Source organism: Schistocerca piceifrons, chromosome 6 (genome assembly GCF_021461385.2).
Source record: "Schistocerca piceifrons isolate TAMUIC-IGC-003096 chromosome 6, iqSchPice1.1, whole genome shotgun sequence".
Taxonomy (NCBI): Eukaryota; Metazoa; Arthropoda; class Insecta; order Orthoptera; family Acrididae; genus Schistocerca; species Schistocerca piceifrons.
Window position 1 is genome coordinate 521,698,526 of NC_060143.1, and position 19,484 is coordinate 521,718,009.

Below are 19,484 nucleotides of genomic sequence, written 5' to 3' on the forward strand. Positions count from 1 at the left end.
ATGTCCACACCACTACATTCGCAGTGGACCTAATAGATGTTTGCCCATTATACTCATTACTCGTGGCAGATTAGTCTGCCAAGTCCCGTACGAGTTCGGGCATAGCGTGTGCGTCCACACAAGAAGGTCAATGGCCGGGAAGCCAAATTTTAACTATATTTGACGGTAGTATCTGTTTCCGAAAGAACAGTTACCGTGGATGACCTTGCAGCTTTGCTAGAAATGAAATGATAATTAAATGGACACCCTAGCTGCAAACAGGCGTTAATGTACTTCTTTGGGGACATGTTGAATATGTGTGCCCCACCGATACTCGAACCCGGGATCTCCTGCTTACATGGCAGACGCTCTACCCATCTGAGCCATTGCGGGCACAGAGGATAGTGCGTCTGCAGGGAATTATCCATTGCACGCTCCCCGTGAGATTCACATTCCCAGCATGTCCACACCACTACATTCGCAGTGGACCTAATAGATGTTTGCCCATTATACTCATTACTCGTGGCAGATTAGTCTGCCAAGTCCCGTACGAGTTCGGGCTTAGCGTGTGCGTTCGCACAAGAAGGTCAATGGCCGGGAAGCCAAATTTTAACTATATATGACGGTAGTATCTGTTCCCGAAAGAACAGTTACCGTGGATGACCATGCAGCTTTGCTAGAAATGAAATGATAATTAAATGGACACCCTAGCTGCAAACAGGCGTTGATGTACTTCATTGGGGACATGTTAAAAATGTGTGCCACGACCGGGACTTTTTTTTTAGACGCTACCCTTCTCCTTTTTAGACGCTACCCCTTTATTTTAAAGTGCTCTATCAATTTTTTTTATTTTTTTTATTTTTTTATTTTTTTTAGACGCTACCCCCTTTTTGGACCACTTTTTTTCCTTACAAAGCCCTTAGGAAAATGGAACTAAAAAAATTAAATAAATAAAAAAAATAAAAAACCTAAGTGCCACCGCCACTTGTCATATGATTACATTTAGGGAGCGTGTACAAATGAGAATTCTAGTAACTAAGTGTTACAAGTAAGTGTTACAACAACAAAGGTGGCATAAAAGAGTAATCAAAAAATAAAAATATAGACCACTGATGTAATTCTAACTAAAAGGTTCTTCAATAATGTAACTGGTTCCACTTGGAGCCTCGCCATCGTTATCTGAAATCTCCAATAGCGCCTTTGAAGGGCATCTGCAACGGAGGCATTCTGCTTCGCTAGTGCCTCAAGGAAAACAGTATCCTTGCAGCAGCTTGTCTCTTCCTTTGGTCATGGCTGACAAGGCAGAACGTTGAGCCGTTAGTGTGATGCGGCACAGCACATTAACCACAGCCTGGCACTCCCCAGCTGAGTGGGGGGTTAACGAAAACGCTGCGTAAATAATTTGCGAAGAGCGTACGGTATTTCGGTGTGCTTTCGAGGGCATTGTGAGCATTTTGCAGGAACCATCAGTAATCAAGCTGCTCTTTCTCTCCGTCGCTAAAGATGTAGGCGACGGTAAGTCCTTTGAACCATGTAAGCGCATGATATTTTGCAGCCGGAAAGTAAGTTTCATCGGGACAGAGTAGGGTCTGCGGGTCAATCATATCAGGTGTGACCCGGAGGTAACAAGCCAATATCTTCTGTGTTAGTCGCCAAACTCCGGACGATGATGTGCAAGTAAAACGATGTTCATCGGTGTCCAAAAGGTGACAATCTGGGCAATAAGGGGAGTCTGCCAGTCCAATAGTTTGAATTCGCTGGCGTGTGGCATATTTTTTGTTGGCGATCTGATACCACGTCGAACGCACCGTGGATGACAGAAAGTGGTGGTGCATCGTTTTCCACACTCTTGGCCAGTGAACCGTAGGGTACTTGTTTTCCACCACGTTATGGTGAACAGCCCGCAGAAGGTTGGTATAAAAATCTTTCACCGTTGGTGGACGTGTGGCGGAGAGGTTCGAGCTGACATAGCTGCAATCAAGAATGAAGGTCGACACATGGGAGAGCTGTGGTGCGACGTGCGCAACCGACACCGGCGGGACGTTAGAGGCTGGCATCAGAACCTGTAGTAAACGACCCGTGAGAGAGGTATATTGACTTTTCCATCGTTTCCTCATGTTGCTCATGTAAAGGACAGCTGCTCTCGCCCTAACGTTGACCAATCCCAGCCCTCTTTTGTGCACTGGGAGGGTAAGAGTGTCGTATCGTACTTTAAAGATATGACCTGCGGAAACGTAGTAACTGAAGGCCGCCTGAAGCCGGCGACCTATCTGCAGCGGTAGTGGGAGGACCTGTGCCACGTGGTGGAGTTTTGATGCTACGTAGAGGTTCAGGTATTCAACACGTTGTAGCTGATTCAAGTCCCGAAGCAGGTTCTGTCGCACCATTGCGCGTATGATCTGTAATAACCGTCGGTAGTTTGCTGCAGCTGTTTTACGTACATCTTTCTTGAACGTGATTCCCAAATATCGCAGATCAGAAACTGGTGGGAGGGGAGCGAAGGCTTCCAGTCCGAGACCACGCCCAATGTCCAACGCCGCCGACTTGTTAATGTTCAGAAGACTGCCTGAGGCCTGTCCGTATCGCTCAATCTAGGTTAGTACGCTTTGAACTTCGTCATTGGAACGAACCAGCAGTAGCAGATCGTCAGCGTATGTCCTATAGCGAAAGGTGACGTCCCGCAGCGTGATGCCAGATAGGCGGTGGTTAAGGCCCCCTAGGAGTGGCTCGAGTGCGATTGCATAAAGGTAGGTAGAAAGGGGACACCCCTGTCGTAGAGACCTCTTAATGGGTACTGGTCCTACCGTCCTTCCATTGACCTGGACGTGTGAGCTGGCTGCGGTCCAAAGACGCCGTAGGGTGTCGATGAGGCCCGGGGGGAATCCCATACAGTCCATCACTCGTAGGAGGAAGTTGTGGTGCACTCTATCAAAGCCGCGGTTGAAATCGACGGAGACGATCGCCGCTCTCAGACGGCACGCAGAAGCGATCGCTATTAAGTCCCTGCAGTCACCGATGGCCATGTGTATGTTGGCTTCTCCCCCCTGCGACGTCTGTTCTGGAGCGAGGATCATCGGCAAAGTCGTCTTAATACAGCTCGCCATAATCCTGGTGAAAATCTTGTAATCGGCGTTCAGCATTGTAAGTGGCCGATAGTCGTTAATCGATAGCCCTCCACCTGGCTTGTGTACTGGTATGAGGAGACCTTCTACAAACGCTGGCGGCACAACACTGTCTGGAGACATAAGTTCGCGGAACATTATAACCCAGCGAGGCATCATGATGTCACGGAAAGTCCGGTAGAATTCGATGGGCAGTCCATCAGGTCCAGGAGATTTATTGGCCGCACCTTTGTCCACGGCGTCTTCGACTTCTTCGAGTGAGATTTCCTCTGTTAGTGCATTCACGGTAGCCTCGTCGATAGTACGTGTTACCTGCTGTAACACTTCAGTAGTGGCCTCGTCATTGACGGTTCTTTCCTTGTAAAGATGACGAAAATGATCCTCCACCGCCTTTACTATGGTTGCTTGGGTCGTACATAAGCGACCGTCGTGTGTCCTGAGTTGTGTGATTAAATGTTGGCGTTGTCGGCGCTTATCCGCCACAACGTGGTGCATAGTGGGTTCCTCTGCAACCGTTCGGTCGTGCCGTCACGAGCGGACTGCTGCACCTTCTAGTCGTCGCTTCGTCAATGATAGTATGTGAGCCTTGATTCTGCTTTGGTCATGTTGTCTCTCCGGGGAAGGGGGTAAGGCGTCGAGGTCCCTGAGTGCCGCGTAGTAAAAATCGAGGGTCTGTCGATGCCACGCAGTCACGTCCTTGCCATATCGCATAAGTGTCCTACGGATTGCTGGTTTGGCACAGAGGAGCCACCACTCCAGGGTCGAGGTGTATCGTAGGTGGCGGCGTTCACAGTCAGTCCACGTTGCTGCAACTTGCCGACGGCAATCCAGGTCCTGGAGATGAGTTATGTTGAGCTTCCAAAAGCCATTGCTGCGCCAGACTTGTTGGGGGCGTAGGTGTATAGTGCAGATATAGGCACTGTGATCGGAATAGGCTTGAGGCCATAATTCGGCGTCCACCACACCTTGTGTGAGATCTTGTGACACATATATGCGGTCAAGTCGGCTGGCCGAATGACTGGTAAGATGAGTGTGGCCAGAGCGGTTACCGTGGAGTTTTTCTCACGTGTCGCACAAGTGAAGTTCTTGGATCATCGCACCCAGTTTCTGACAAGGCATGTAATGTGGGATTTGGTCCTTGGGGTGAAGTACGCAATTAAAATGGCCGGCGAAGACGCTGTGGTCGTATCGTCCAAGGAAAAGGGGAGCGACGTCTGTGGAGTAGAATCTGGCGCGGTCGTGACGTCTTGTGGTACCCGACATTAATGAATCGGGTGTTGAGTGCCGTAAATGCTATTCCTCGCGCGGAGGGAAGAAACGTGACGTCGGTAACTTCAATACCTTCACTCACTAATATTGCCACTCCCGTGTCTGCAGGGCTACCGGGCGTCACATGTGTGGCATAACCGTAAAAGTGCGGGAGTGCAGCCGTTTTTACTTCTTGTAGGAAAGCAAAGTCAACTCCCATGGCTCGTATGGTTTCTTTCAAAAGTTGGATCTTGACAGGAGAACTGATCATGTTGATATTCATTGTCGCCAGGCGGTAAGCCTGGCAACGCGTTGTTTGGGCGAGGTTATCCATGTTGAAGTTGGAGAGAAGCGAACATCGGAAGTGATGTCACCCCCCGCCAAACGCGGTCCTCCTTGTGCTGCTTATGCTGCATGGTCCGGCGGCGCCTCAGCTGGCCGCGGGTCGGGATCTTGTGTCTCGACGTCCTCGGCCCACGAAGCGGGCGCGGATGTCTGTTCATGTTCCATAGCCTCGAAATGGTTGGTTGTAAGGGACCGGGCGACTTCGCTGCCTGTACTGGTACCTTCCCGCTGCTCACTGTTTCTGTCAATGGGCTGATGTTCGAAAGCTGCATGTTTTTCTGTCTGTTCTGCAAGGTTGGAGTCAGTGGAAACAGCCTCAGATTCGCGGCTGGCTTCTTGAGTGGTCAGTTGTTCTTCCCCGGCCGAATGCGAACCGCTGTGTTCCGACACGGTCCGACGACGGCGCTTTCGGCGTTTCGGTGATCGCTGTTTCCGTGCATGGCCTTCATTGTCAGAAGACGGCACTGACTCACGTTCCGCCGGAACAAACGCTTCGGTCGGTACAATAAGGGAATCAATTGCCATCTTGCCGGCGTCAATGTCTGTCGCGGTCGGTAGCTCCAGAGTCGTAGTACTATTTTCCACCACTGACCAGGTCGGCGGATCATCCAGGTTTTTGTCCGTGGAAAGTGATTCTTGTACCGCTGAAGCGGTCGGCCGCGTCTGTTGTGTGGAGAACGTCGTGAGCGCCGCCGCGTAAGTCACGGGTAGAACAGTCTTCGCCGCTGGTGGTGCAACGTCCTTCGGTGGGAGTTGTGTGATCCGACGCTGGAGGCACTCGGAACGAAGGTGTCCTTCTTAGCCGCATCCGGAACACGTCTTCGGCTGGCCGTCATATATAACTATGGCCCGGCATCCTCCTATCTGTAGCTAGGCTGGCACGTGTCGTTGGAGATCTATGCGCACTTGGCGCACTCCATTGAGTACTGGATACGTCTTAAACTGGGTCCATTTTTCAGCCACGTGTTCGTGTACCGTGCCGTAGGGGCGGAGCGCCGCTACAACTTCTGCCGCCGGGAGTTCAAATGGAAGTTCGAATATGCGGATAGTCCGCAGTCCCATTGCGGCATGGCCGACCTCGACGCTGCCAACATTGCCATCTGCGTGGCAGAAGAGGAGTTCTTGTTTCATCTCACGAAGCACCTTGTCGCATGTAGTTTCGCTTATGAGCTTTACATAGACCGTGCTACTGACGATCGAAAAGTGAATGCCGACAATGTCGGCAGCCGGGATCTTGGCTTCCTCTTTTAAAAAGCGTTCGACTTGGAGCGCCTTTGGTCGGGTAAAGTCGTTCCGAAATGTGAATTTCAAGGTTGATCTTCTGTATTAGTTTGCCATGGTCTTGTAGCGCTACGGCGTCACGTTAGTGTCGGCCGAAGAAAGTAAACAAGGCGCGCGGGCTCTCTCTGACCGCGGAGAGCACACACCGCACGTCTGCTTCGCTCGGCTGCGAGAGACGCACTCACTCGAACCCGGCTTACATGGCAGACGCTCTACCCACCTGAGCCACGGCGGACACAGAGGATAGTGCGTCTGCAGGGACTTATCCCTTGCACACTCCCCGTGAGATCCACATTCCCAACATGTCCACCCCACTACATTCGTAGTGCGCCTAATAGATGTTTGCCCATCATACCTATCATACTGCCATGTAAGCAGGAGATCCCGGGTTCGAGTCTCGGTGGGGCACACATCTTTAACATGTCCCCAATGAAGTACATCATCGCCTGTTTGCAGCTAGGGTGTCCATTCGTCCCTATTCGTGAGTCTAACCGTGTTTCCATTGTTTCCATCTCTGTTTCTAAACGTGTTGCCACTGTTTTTAATTCAGATCCTAACCGTGTTTAAATTGTTCCCATCTCAATTCTAATTGTCCCTATCTCTGTTTTTAATTCAGATCCTAACTGTGATCCAAGTGAGTCTAACCGTGTTTCCATTGTTCCCCTATCTGTTTTTAATTCAGATCGTAACTGTGATCCCAGTGAGCTTAACCGTGTTTCCATTTGTAAGTCTAACCGAGATCCCAAATTTAATATTGCACTCATCAGCTGCTCCATATTAACTTGTTCGAAATTCTTTTCGCCCCTAACATTTCCTGCAAAACCAGTTTCCTTCATCATAGCTGTAAAGCTATCTGTGTTCGATACTATTCCAGAATCTTCTATCGTTAATCTCGTATTCTGTGAATTTTCTGATTGAGAAAAATTTTGAAATGGTTCCGGACTATTTTCCCGACTTATTAAATTGTTTTCAACACCATTATTCATCATACTGTTGTCCTGTGTTGGCGAGTTCGCCATGTCAATAATTTCGTCGTTCTCACTATTCATCATTTTCGCCTTTTTCATCGATCGCGTAATCATTTACAAAACATACAAAACTCGTCACTGTACGAAAATTACACACAATGCCTCCTTATCTCCAATAATACCATTCACACGAGATGTTTCCCTCAAACACGATTAACGAACAATTGAAATAATTGCACAAGATTGTCAAACGCGTATACAAGACAACAAAATTAAATTATGAAATACCATTAGAAGAATGACAATTACCAAATCTACACATGCAATATAGACTACAATTACTAAACTACAAATTACTACAACAATACTACTGTCTACTATTTTTACAGTCAGAAGAATTCCAAGGGACGATCCGAAGCAGCGGTCGCCACTTGCATGGGGGCTTAATTATGTATAATGCAAATATTTTTGGTAGCTGTATGCCTGATTACGCTGTGGCTCGTAAACGGTTGGCCGTGACTAGTATTATTACGCAATCTGACTGCATAGAACAACAACAAGAACGAAATGGAAATTTTCGTTAACACAATTAATTAATTAAGTCCCCAGCAACCACCGAGCGCGGTGGCGCAGTGGTTAGCACACTGGACTCGCATTCGGGAGGACGACGGTTCAATCCCGTCTCCAGCCATCCTGATTTAGGTTTTCCGTGATTTCCATAAATCGTTTCAGGCAAATGCCGGGATGGTTCCTTTGAAAGGGCACGGCCGATTTCCTTCCCCATCCTTCCCTAACCCGAGCTTGCGCTCCGTCTCTAATGACCTCGTTGTCGACGGGACGTTAAACACCACTAACCTAACCTAACTCCCCAGCAACTATAAAGCCTACGAGGCCAAAGCACAAGTATAACTGTTCTGTGTGTGGAAGTATAACTCAACGTACACATCTGGCACGGTTCTCCTTCAATAAGACAAGAAATTTTAAATATCATTTATACTGAAGTAATTAAAGAAAATAGAAATCCTATAATCACGCAAGAATACCAAATTACACTCTAATACAAGAACACAAGCCAGATGCTTTGTTGACTGAACCTGTAATTAAGCATTATTTAGGACCCTGAAATAATGAGACAGAAAAGAAAAATTTTTTTTTACCTTCATTTATATTGATGAAAAGCACTCTGGACATTACAATCTCTCCACACCGACTCGCTACTATCACATCTCAACAAGAACTTTTCAGTACTACATCTCAGCAAGCACTGACTCCCACGAGTTCTCCCCAAGCACTCTTCACTAGCACATCTCAACAAGCACTGACTACTACAAGTTCTGCCCAAGCACTGACTATACGAGTCCTCGACAGGCACTGCCAGTGGAGGCGGCTGAATAATACACTTTGGCGCAATCTCTGGCGCAGTGGCTCAGTGTAGCCACCTCTCAACCGCCTTTGTTTCAGTGACTGCCACCCCAGCTCGCGTATCACATCAGCGACGGTCTCACCCCTACTGCACGATAACACGAAACGAGCTGCCCTTCTTTGCACTCTTTTGATGTCCTCCGTCAATCCTATCTGGTAGGGATCCCGCACCGTGCTGCAATATTCCAGCGGAGGACGGACAAGTGTAATGTAAGCTGTCTCTGTAGTGGGTTTGTCGCATCTTCTAAGCGTTCTGCCAACAAAGCGCAGTCTTTGTTTCGTCTTCCCCACCATATTTTCTATGTGGTCTTTCCAATTTAAGTTGCTCGTAATTGTAATTTCTAGGTCTTTAGTCGAATTGACAGCCCTTAGATTTGTGCAATTTATCGTATACCCAAAATTTATGCGATTTCTTTTAGCACCCATGTGGATGACCTCCCACTTTTCTTTGTTTAGTGCTAATTGCCACTTTTGGCACTATATAGAAAGTCTCTCTAGCTTATTTTATAACTGGAGTTGATGGTTTGATGATTTTACTACACGGTAAAGAGTTACGAAACTGATAACTGTAGGCGATATGGGCACCTAGGATCGATGGTGGAGTCCCCATAGTAGTGAGTATTACATTGAGAGGGAGATTGATATTGTTAAAATTATAATATAAATTAAATTCAGGAGGGATTGAAGTAAGCTATGTGCCAGGCTAACATAAGTATCAATCTTTGTTAACTACATTAGATTCTATATAAGCATTTCAGTCCTTGATGGCAGGAGTGGGGCTTACCTCATGCTGGCTCGTCCAATAGGGATGCACCCGACAACCTCCCCCCACATCCCTCACCATCCACCACCTTGGCTCTCGTCAACAACCGACGTGAGTCTCTCTGCGATCTGTCGCCGAGACTAAGTGTGACAATTAGTTGTGAGTACCTCTTTCTCTCTCTAATTATGATCACTTGAAAGTATATATTAATGCATATACATGTCATGTGAAATACAGCATCATCTGCAAACAATCTTAGGGGGCTGCTCAGATTATCTCCTAGATCATTTATATAAATCAGGAACAGCAGCCGGCCGAAGTGGCCGTGCGGTTAAAGGCGCTGCAGTCTGGAACCGCAAGACCGCTACGATCGCAGGTCCGAATCCTGCCTCGGGCATGGATGTGTGTGATGTCCTTAGGTTAGTTAGGTTTAACTAGTTCTAAGTTCTAGGCGACTAATGACCTGAGAAGTCGAGTCCCATAGTGCTCAGAGCCATTTGAACCATTTTGAATAGTCGCTTGTGAGGAACGGTATCAAAAGCCTCCTGGAAATCTAGGAATATGCAACCGTTCTGAGATCCCTTGTCGACAGTACTCATTACTTCATGGAAATAAAGAGCTAGCTGTATTGCACAAGAACGATGTTTTCTGAATCCGTTTTGGTTATGTATCAATAAGTCATTTTCTTCAAGGTGATTCATAATGTTCGAGTACAGTATATGCTCCAAAATCCTACTGCAAACTGAGGTCAGTAAAATGGGTCTTTAATTCAATGGGTTACTCCTGTTTCCTTTCTTGAATATTGGTGTGACCTTTGCTACTTTCCAATCTTTAGGAACAGACCCTTCGTCAAGTGAGCGGTTGTATATGCTTGCTAAGAAAGGCGCTATTGCGTCAGCGTACTCTGAAAGGAACCTGATTGGTATACCATCTGGACCGGAAGACTTGCCTTTCTTAAGTCATCTGAGTTGTTTGGCTCAAATGGTTCAAATGGCTCTGAGCACTATGGGCCTTAACATCTGAGGTCATCAGTCCCCTAGAACTCAGAACTACTTAAACCTAAATAACCTAAGACCATCACACACATCCATGCCCGATGCAGGATTCGATCCTGCGACCGTAGTGGTCGCGCGGTTCCAGACTGAAGCCCCAAGAACCGCTCGGTCATAAAGGCCGGCCTGAGTTGTTTCGCTACACCTAAGATAACTACTTTTATGTCACTCATGCTAACAGCTGCTCTGGTTTCGAATTCTGGAATATTTACTTCGTCTTCTTTCGTGAAGGAATTACGGAAAACTGTATTTAGTGGCACCATTATCGTTAACATCTCCATCGCTATCGCGCAGTGACGGTATTGACTGTATTTTGCCACACATCGATAAACATTTGGATACTTAGTCTTTTGTTTCTGGATATCATATGCCTTGCAATTGCCATTGTTTTATGTTGTTGTTCTGTGTAACAAAAGTGGTTCAAAAAATGGCTCTGAGCACTATGGGACTTAACTTCTGAGGTCATCAGTCCCCTAGAACTTAGAACTACTTAAACCTAACTAACCTAAGGACGTCACACACATCCATGCCCGAGGCAGGATTCGAACCTGCGACCGTAGCGGTTGCGCGGTTCCAGACTGTAGCGCAAAAAACCGCACAAAAGTGGTACAAAATAAATTAGAAAAATAGCAAAAATAGTACTCTTGCAACAAGGTGGAGGCTATTAATCACTAAGTTTGTACTGTTTTACTTACACAAATCGCTTAGGAAACAGAGTTGAGCTGATAAGTACGATTTGTTTGGATCTTTCTTAAGGTACCAAAGAGTAGGTGGCAAAAAAAAGCAGGTAAGTCAATTTTTACGAAACTTGAGAAAATCAGTTTTACTGTTTTAATTATGACTGAATCAGTATTTAAGAACATACAATAATATTTGTTTCATAAGTTGTATACCTTGGACGATCGAACGTAGAAATAGCGTTATTGGCATCCTGGGTGTTCCAAAAATGACGTAATTTGCCCAAACGCAGTCGAACGTAACTCTGTAAGGAGAGTGCAAATGAAACAGACGCAGAGATTCCATATTAATCACGACTAAGCGAATTTCTCGACGTGATAACACATTAACTGTGAGGCAGCTGACCGAAGGACTTCTCAGCACCAGGGGGCAAAACTTCATCAAGCTTTGCAAATCTTAATATTGTAGCCTGAAAATTGGAAGGACATATAGGATATTGAACGATATTGTTCCAGATAGATTACAGTGAACAGAAGATAACTACAAAGCTGTTTTGCACTAGAGAGGTAAGGAATTCTTAAGTTAAACATACCATTGCAAGTAAGTAAGTGCAGTTCAAATATCTTGTCCGCCGGTTGACATTGTCGTAGTGTTCTTGCAATGCCATTCTTGCGTTCCTCCGAGATAAGTAGTCTGATATTCAAGTTTTATCGTCTTAATGTCACCAGTTTTGGAAGGGCATTTTGCAGCGTACTTTGAGTCCATCAGTGCTCTCCAGTCCAACACCATTTCAAGATTAACACTAACTACAGTGAAAGTCTGGATGTTTCGATCATTTCCGCGAGATCTTCAGGTGTTTCCATCAGTGCCTTTGCGTTCTGTAATCCAGCATTTTTATCACAAATTAAGTACGAAGAGCCACACTCTGGGAATTAATTTTGATATTCTTCATACGAATAACTTGAGTGAGAGTTACATAACGAATGAGACGAAAGACGTTGATGTTTTTATTTTCACCACCAGCTGAATGAGAACGTCCTCAACCAGGCCAAGGGAGATAAAGTGAAAACGGAATGACGTCACTTCAGTCACGCCAATTATCGCACTGTATTGAGGATATACATAAGAAAATGATGCGTCTGTTGCAGTTCATGCATAATGAACGAGTAAATCGAAAGATACCACTTGAAGTGAATGTCATTATATTTTGCAAGCAATACATTTTTTGCGGGTCTGGATTGATAGCCACCTTCTTTTTGTTTTAGCTGGCCTCCAATTCAGGGTTTCTTTTGAAATGGTGAAACGTTTGAGCCTTTTTCTTATGGAGAATATCCATTATCGTTAACTGATCAATCTTCGTCTTATCATTCACCATTATTGAAGTTTTCATTTTTGCTGTGATTGCCATCGCACCCTGCACTAGTGTCTGCGCGACGATATCCGAACGAAATATTAATTCACCACTGAGTGGCCTGCTTCTTTCCCCTGAAGAATTGACTTATCTGGCTCTTTCCCATTATGTCAAAACTTTGCACGCCGGTATCTCTGGACTCGGTTGACTTTTTTTCCCAATTGTAGCTTCTCAACAGGTGCATTAACGAAGTTTGAGTCCAGCCGTAGCAATAACTCAGTTTTCCGCTGAGCCATTTGTGAGAATCACACCTGTGAGTAAACCAAGTCCATGGACGATTCTCAAACTTTTTTACTGGGACTGTATAGACCAAACGTGGTACAATAACTGAATTCTAAGAAAGAGAGGCCTGTAGTTATTTGCCGCAATTGAGAGAACATAAAATTTGAAAAGTTATCCTTTACCTTGTAGAGCGAAAATCACTCCCATGTATTGGAAGCGCAGCATGGTTTATCGGATTAGGTGTCGCGGTATGTCGACTGGGACCAAGCGAAGACCCACGTGTCTGCCACAGCTGGGTTAATTTTGTAGCAGAGCGCCGGCAGTTTCCGTTTGCGAGCAAATTGCTGAGAGGCGAGCGCCGACGCTTCTCTGTTTCCTTCTCCCGTTCTCCGCACTCCGCCGTCCTCTCTGTTGAGAGAGAAAGAGAGAGAGAGAGAGAGAGAGAGAGAGAGAGAGAGAGGGGTGGGGGGGAGGGAGGGAGCTAGAAAGAGTAAGAGGAACGCGCAATGAGAGAAGAGTGGAACTGCGCTAGAAGTAATAAGTAGTAGCTGTAGAGGGGGCGGTGGTTGGTGGGTGGGGGGAGTCGGGGGGGAGGGGGGGCTTACGACGGCTGTACTGTCGAGAGCAGCACACGTCTGCTAGTCAAGCGTTGCTCAGTAGCTGCGTTTCTCGGCACGCCAACTCGCTGTCATGTATTAACGTTACAGCGCTTGAATTAGCAAGACCAGAACACAGGCGACGGTAACAGCTTAAATCCGCTAGTCAGAATGTGTAGCAGGCCACGGCCGTTGTCAACTTGCTTTTTGAGAGAAAATTATCCACTGCTTTTCGTCCTGCAGTTCTTCATTACGCACTACTTATCTGCATGCGCTATCCAAAGCGACTCTTTGTAGGTCTAATGGGACTGTAGCACTTGTCTCTTCTAACGAAATCCTCGAGGCTTCTGTGCAGCACAGGTGGCAAAAGAATGATCAGCACATCCTCCAAGCGGATTCTTTGTGAAGGAAACAGCCCAATCATTATATCTGTGTGATGTTCATTCGACATGTCCGTTGTTATCTTTTCGCTTGTACGTTTTGTGTACATAATGACGTGTTCTGCGACACTGTACTAGCGGAAAGATGTCCAACAGCATAGAAAATAAGTGAACAAACAAAACAAAAGAAAGATTTCTTTAACTACTTAATTTATTGCTGCCAGTCATTTGCTCTGCAATTAGTAAACAATATAGTATCGATTCTAGGCCATAATTGCACACAGCGATGCCTTTTCGTCCCCCTCCACTCCAACACTCCTGTTTTTGACTTTCAACGAATTTAGTATGCACTATACACAGTTATCATTTGTATTCAGGTCATTCATATGAAAACGTATCGACGGCCGTTGTGGCCGAGCTGTTCAAGGCGCTTCAGTCGCAGGTTCGAATCCTGCGTCGGGCATGGATCTGTGCGAGGTCCTTAGGTTAGTTAGGTTTAAGTAGTTCTAGGTTCTAGGGGACTGATGACCTCAGCAGTAAAGTCCCATAGTGCTCAGAGCCATTTGAACCATTTGGAAAGGTAACGGACCCGATAATGGCCACACGACAGAAAATAACGGACTCTGAAGGCGAAATGGTTGTTGGAGTTAGACGCACGGGACATTCCATTTTAGAAATCGTTAAGGAGCTCACTATTCTGCGATCCAGTGTTAAGAGTGCGCCGAGAATAACAAATTTCAGACATTACTTGCCACCACGGGCAACGCAGTGGCCGGCGTCCTTCATTAATGACCGAGAGAGGCGGCGTTTCCGTAGAGCTGTCAGTGCTAACAGACAAGCAACACTGCGTGAAATAATCCCAGAAATTAATGTCGGACGTACGACGAACGTATCCGTTAGCACAGTGCGACGAAATTTGGCGTTAATGGGATATGGCACCAGACGACCAATGCGAGGACCTTTCTGATAGCACATATAAGTAATTTTTGGTACTTCCCATAAAGCGAACCAAGAACACTCTCTCGCTCGAGCAGAAATGCTCTGAAGCTAGAGTTAGGGGACCTATAAATAACAACAATTAGAAGCATAGTTTCACCAAGTTCAACTCCCATTTCACAACATTCAAATACCTGTTCAGTGCATTGCTTTGACACATCTTCGCACTCAAAGGGAACACTGTTTTTTTACGTGCATGACCACTTCCCCGCACCACAAAAAACTCCTTGAATAATAGGCAGCTAATCTGTATCCTGGTAAAGGAAGCCTCTGAATTGCCAAATTATTTAGGTTTACTAACTTTATGTCTAATACCTCTTATATTTTGATGAAATATACTAATTCATTCTCCAGTTGGAAACATGAAGTCCTCTGAAGGTGAGCCCTTAATCAGAGGGACTTTCTTTAAACAGGTATAACTATCAGTTGACTTCAGTCTAAAAAAGGTGCAGCTGTAACACCAACTACTAAAGGAATTTTTACACGAGTGATCCCACGACCGCCCACTACACTGTCACCTAGAAGCTTTGTCAACGTGTTGTTTCCATATATATTGAGGTGCAGGCCATCCCTAGTGAAACCCGATCTATTGATAGACTCAACTGGTACCACTGCAACTGGCAACTAATTCGTCCTTTGCGTTTCGTAAGTACACCTGGAGAGCTCAGATATTACGCTCCTGCACGCATCTCGTGGTCGTGCGGTAGCGTTCTCGCTTCCCACGCCCGGGTTCCCGGGTTCGATTCCCGGCGGGGTCAGTGATTTTCTCTGCCTCGTGATGGCTGGGTGTTGTGTGCTGTCCTTAGGTTAGTTAGGTTTAAGTAGTTCTAAGTTCTAGGGGACTTATGACCACAGCAGTTGAGTCCCATAGTGCTCAGAGCCATTTGAACCATTTGAACCATCTTACGCTCCTGCTCATCTATTAACTTATTTCAGCTTCAGATTCTGCATTTCCAGGAGAGTGTTTCGCTACATTACTCACTGGCTTCCCCACTGCGTACACCCCTCCCCCCAGTGAGAATACTTTGAACAGATCCCACACCGTAACCCACGACTCACAAACGTACAACAAAGCCCACACTTCTCACTCATGGTAAAATGTTAGCAATTACTGAAAAAAAACTGGAAGTCTATGTTACCTAAGTCCAGTTATCAAGGTATTACGATTTAAGGAACCAACAATAGTAATCTCGAATATCCATTACTTTTATAAAAAACCACAACTAATAGCAGTACGACGAAAACTTCATAAATTTCTTGTCTTAAACCGAAACTTCAATTGTCCACTGGAATACGGAACGAAACGGAACACAGTGCACGCAAGTTTTTACAGAAATATTTCAGTAGAAACAGCAAGAAACAGCGGCTGAAAACTACCATACTAAATTTAACAAATGACTACAACACTCAGACAACTTTATGTTCAAAAATGTTCAAATGTGTGTGAAATCTTATGGGACTTAACTGCTAAGGTCATCCGTCCCTAAGCTTACACACTACTTAACCTAAATTACCCTAAGGATAAACACACACACCCATGCCCGAGGGAGGACTCGAACCTCCGCCGGGACCAGCTGCATAGTCAAACAATTTTATAAAACACTGTGAGTGAAAGTTTCCGGAAGTATATTAGACCGTTATTTCACCAGAAGCAGCACGAGACACGCTTTAAAAGCAACTAAATTTAATAATCTAATACGATGCACAAACAACGTTATCAGTATTTAAGCCTTAGAATTGATTTATCTGCAACTGCGCGCCGCGAAATGTAGACACACTGCTGACAATGAGACTTCGATGAACGACGTAACCACACTTACGAACAACAGACCACTCAAATCAATAAGACAATAAGAAAGGCTGAGATGAATCAAAATGAAATATAGGCGAGCGATCTGAACAGCAGTCCAGCACTTGTGACGTCACACTAAAGAACGTCTTCATAAAAATCGCTCAATGGCACACTGAGAAGGAAATACTGAGACTAACACCATAATTGGCGATCAAGAAACAGATGAAACTGAGGTGTTCTTCAACCTAGGCAGCAAAATAGCCCTTGATGGACGGAGCAAGGATGTCGTGAAAGTCAGGCTAGCACTGGCAAAAAGGGCTCCCCTCGCTAGTGACAAAGGTCTTAACTCGAAGAAGAAATTTCTGGGAGTGTATTCTGAAGCACAGCATTGTATGGTAGTGACACAAGGCCTATGGGAAACCGAAACAAAAGAGAATCGAAGTATCTGGGATGTGGTGCTACAGAAGAATGCTGAAAATCAGAAGTAAGTAATGAGGAGGTTCTCTGCCGAATCGGTGATGTGAAGGATACATAGAAAACACTGAAGATGGTGGTGGTTAGTGTTTAACGTCCCGTCGACAAGGAGGTCATTAGAGACGGAGCGCAAGCTCGGGTTAGGGAAGGATTGGGAAGGAAATCGGCCGTGCCCTTTCAAAAGAACCATACCGGCATTTGCCTTAAACGATTTAGGGAAATCACGGAAAACCTAAATCAGGATGGCCGGAGACGGGATTGAACCGTCGTCCTCCCGAATGCGAGTCCAGTGTGCTAACCACTGCGCCACCTCGCTCGGTACAGACACTGAAGAGAAGAAGGGACAGGGTGATAGGACGTCTGTTACGACGTCAGTGAATAACCTCCGTGGTAGGAGCTGTAGAGAGTTAAAACTGTAGGGACAAAAAAAGAAAAAAAAACAGGATGACAAGACAAGACGAAGTGGAATAAATACATTGCTGCTACAGGGAGCGGAACAGGGAAAAAGGTAGACAAAGACAGAGACTGTGATACATCCGGAAAGTAATTGAGGACGTTGGTTGCAAGTGCCAGTCACAAATGAGAAGACTGGCACTTGGCACAGGAGGGGAATTCCTGTAGGACCACATCAAAGCATTCAAAAGAATGATGACTAAAAATGAAAAAAAGTACTAGAATATGGTATTGGTCCTTACAGAATACCAGAACTATTAAAAATTTGCAGTGTCATAGTGGTCGTTTCATTCTTTCTTTCCATACCTTTCAAGTTCCCGTCAGAAATTTAAAATCTGGCGTACCATCTTTGTGAAGAACGTATACCATTATAATTTTCCTTTCGTTAATCATAAACTGTTCCATCATTGTTATTTCTCTGACGTAGGCCACCTAAAATAAATTTAGTTCCTTACTGATGTTACTATGTTTCGATATTTTTTAAGGACAGTCCCTCTTCACTTTCACAATTCACTTCTCGTATGAGCAACATAACGTTGCGTTACGTTTCGTGTACTGTCAGCTCATGAATATCCGACAGAGCCTGTCCTTAATATTACAAATATGTACATAAAACTGCACATGAAACTGATCTCACATCGCATGCAATTCAGTAAGCAATATTTAAAGAAAAAACCACTCATGACAAGTGTCTCCCACTAGAGGAATAACACACACTAACAAATGAATTTTTTGTGGTGCACGGAACGTGAGTATTTTGGTGCTTCTGACTGTGAAAATACGACATTCCCATTAGTGGCTCTATTTTATGGCACGTCAACAGCATGACTACATGCACTGCATTTATGATTAATTTTTTCATAAATAATTACTATTTTATAAATATATAGAGCAGAAAATGTTTTGTAACTATGCTCATTAAATTAAATTATTACTGTAATAATGAAGCGATTGTGTGACTGGTTTCCTTATTTATAGCATAATCTAGTATAGTACAGTATCACTATGATCTTAGGTAATAATAAGCTTCTTTAGCACTGTGTAATTGTATGAAATATTATATATTTATTGCAATAGTACCTTAGTGAATATATTATAATCATTAATCACTTTGTCATACTAAAACTTCTGAGTTACCACTAGTTTCAGTAGAATATACTTCAAAAAATATCAGTGCTGAATCTCAGAAACCAGAGATTGCGAAAAAGGGATTGCGATATCAAAATCAGCATCCCAAACATATTCAGATTTAGTCATATCTTTAAGGTACCAAAATGAGTGTCCCCCCGTGCAATACGCCAGGGGCGCTGGTAGTTTGAGTAGACTATACCTAAAAAATATCAATGCTGAACCTCAGAAGCTAGAGGTGACGAAAAACGGATTGCCCTTCCGAAATGAGCATCTCCGACATTTTCAAAACTAGTGTCCCCCAGCGCAATAGGCCAGGGGCGTTGCAGTAAGACTGACTTGCCACGACAGTCGACTGAGACGAGAATGTCGCTCATGTAAAAACGGCTTAAGAACAATGCATTGCAAGTCCACGGCCACAGATTGTGTGGAATGTGGGAGAAGTTCCCTTGAAACACAGGCGAGTCGATCCACCTCCACAATTACGGTCTTGTGATTAGCTACAACTCGCCTGCCGATCTGTGAGTAGGAACACACAAGCAAACACAAGCAGACAGAGAAAGAAAGAAAGAAAGAAAGAGAGAGAGAGAGAGAGAGACAGAGACCTCTCCACCCACCAACGTAGACACGTACAAACACACCCATACAATCACATACATACAAGCTTACACACACAAAATAGCAGTACTGTACCAGAGTAGTCTGCGGCCATATTGGCATTCGCACCGGCACCAGCTCGGCTGCAGCGAGAACATGCCATTGAGTTGATGGAGCACCATCCTGCACTTCGACCGCATCGGTTTTGGCTGCATTTCAAACAGCAAACCGCAGCAACTCTGGCGGAACTTTCCCAGTTTGCCCGAAGTAGAAGCCGTGGTAGCTAGATAAATGCTCCTTACTACACATGCAAACAGTTCGCTACAAGGAAATTTCTGTGCCGTGTTCCTCTACGCAAGGGCACTGGAATCGCGAAAAGGAAAGTGGCGCTCTGTATGAAATGCAACCAGTGAAATCAACGTCCGTTTCCTCTCTCGCTATCCAGAACCTTCATTGGGACACCGCAAATACATCGACAGGTTTTCATTGCTTGAAATTTATTTCTATTTCCAGAGACTTCATTCTTTGCAGAGTAACAAATAGGCGAAATGACATAACAATAAGGGAAAAAACGTGT